Raw genomic sequence first — 2500 nt, 5'->3', positions numbered from 1 at the left:
ATTTAGTGTGTATTTAACACACCTACACATGGGTGCTTGAAACAAATATAAAACAAATTTCCAAGATTGAATTGAACAAAAATAAAAACAATAAAAACAATAAAAAATAATAAAAATTTTCCAAGATTGAATTGAACAAAAATAAAAACAAAAAAAATAAAAAAAAAAAATTTCCAAGATTGAATTGAACAAAAATAAAAACAAAAAAATAATAAAAAATAATAAAAAATACAAAAATATAGTTTAATTAAAAAAAAAAGCAATTTATGAATTTCAAAGACATACGGCGGTGGACATTAACGAGACTCAACATGTATGCTTAAAAAGATAAAAATAAGCGAAAACAAGGCTAGGCGGTGAGCCTTAGGCCGCATGACGGAGCATTGGCACGACACTACACCGACGACGTGAAAAACGCACGACGGTGCCCATCATGGCAAGGCGATAGGCCTTAGGCCGCACGACGGCCGTTGGCTTGCGTTGGCTAAGGCATGGGCACGACGCCACATCCACAGCAAGAAAAATGCACGACGGTGCCCCTCATGGCTAAGCGGTGCGCCTTAGGCCACACGACGACCGTTGCCTTGCGTTGGCTAAGGCAACGGCAAGAAAAACGCACGACAGTGCCCCTCATGGCTAGGTGGTAGGCCTTAGGCCACACGACAGGCACGATGGCCACACCGACGGCAAGAAGAACGGCCGACGGTGCCCCTCATGGCTAGGCGGTTGCCCTTAGGCCGCACGATGGCCATTGCCCTGCGTTGGCTAAAGCACGGGCACGATGCTAGGCGTTTGGCCTTAGGCCGCACGACGGCCGTTGCCTAGCGTTGGCTAAGGCATGGGCACGATGCCACACCGACGGCAAATAAAACGCACGACGGTGCCCCTCATGGCTAGGCGGTGGGCCTTAGGCCGCACGACGGCCGTTGCCCTGCGTTGGCTAAGGCATGGGCACGGCGGCCACACCGACGGCAAGAAAAACGCACGACGGTGCCCCTCATGGCCAGGCGGTCGGCCATAGGCCGCATGACGGCCGTTGCCTTGCGTTGGCTAAGGCATGGCCACGATTCCACACCGATGGCAAGAAAAACACACGACGGTGCCCCTCGTGGCTAGGCGGTGGGCCTTGGGCCGCACGACGGCCGTTGCCTTGTGTTGGCTAAGGCATGGGCACGATGCCACACCGACGGCAAGTTAAACACACGACGGTGCCCCTCATGGCTAGGCGGTAGACCTTAGGCCGCACGACGGCCGTTGCCTTGCATTGGCTTAAGCATGGGCACGACGGCCTCACCGATGGCAAGGAAAACGCACGACTGCCGTGGGGTTTTGTTCCCAAGGCAACGGGTAAACCTCTGTAGCCATGCTGGAAAAACGCACGACGGTGCCCCTCATGGCGGCCTTAGGCCGCATGACGGCCGTTGCCCGGCGTTGGCTAAGGCGTGGGCACGACGGCCACACCGACGACAAGAAAAATGCACGACGGTGCCCCTCACGGCTTGGCGGTGGGCCTTAGGACGGACGACGGCCGTTGCCTTGCATTGGCTAAGGCATGGGCACGACGGCCTCACCGACGGCAAGAAAAAAGCACAACTGCCGTGGGGTTTTGCTCCCAAGGCCACGGGTAAACCTCTGTAGCCATGCTGGGAAAATGCACGACGGTGCCCCTCACGGCTAGGAGGTGGGCAATAGGCCGCACGACGGCCGTTGCCCTGCGTTGGCCAAGGCGTGGGCACGACGGCCACACCGACGGCAAGGAAAATGCACTACGGTGCCCCTCATGGCTAGGCGGTTGGCCTTAGGCCGCACGATGGCCGTTGGCTTGCGTTGGTTAAGGCATCGGCACGATGGCTCACCGACGGCAAGAAAAACGCACGACGGTGCCCCTCATGGCTAGGCGGTTGACCTTAGGCCACACGACGGCCGTTGCCTTGCGTTGGCTAAGGCATGGGCACGACGCCACACCCACGGCAAGAAAAATGCACGACGGTGCCCCTCGTGGCTAGGCGGTTGGCCTTGGGCCGCATGACGGCCGTTGCCTTGTGTTGGCAAAGGCATGGCCACGATGCCACACCGATGGCAAGACAAACACACGACGGTGCCCCTCGTGGCTAGGCGGTGGGCCTTAGGCCGCACGACGGCCGTTGCTTGCATTGGCTAAGGCATGGGCACGACGCCACACCGATGGCAAGGAAAACGCACGACGGTGCCACTCATGGCTAGGCGGTGGACCTTAGGCCGCACGACGGCCGTTGCCTTGCATTGGCTAAGGCATGGGCACGACGGCCGCACCGACGGCAAGAAAAACGCACGACTGCCGTGGGGTTTTGTTCCCAAGGCCACGGGTAAACCTCTGGAGCCATGCTGGAAAAACGCACGACGGTGCCCCTCACGGCTAGGCGGTGGGCCTTAGGCCGCACGACGGCCGTTGCCCTGCGTTGGCCAAGGCTTGGGCACGACGGCCACACCGACGGCAAGGAAAATGCACGACGGTGCCCCT

This window comes from Coffea arabica, chromosome 11e (genome assembly GCF_036785885.1).
Source record: "Coffea arabica cultivar ET-39 chromosome 11e, Coffea Arabica ET-39 HiFi, whole genome shotgun sequence".
NCBI lineage: Eukaryota > Viridiplantae > Streptophyta > Magnoliopsida > Gentianales > Rubiaceae > Coffea > Coffea arabica.
The sequence above is the reverse complement of the archived record's forward strand: the minus strand, read 5'-3'. Positions refer to the sequence as shown.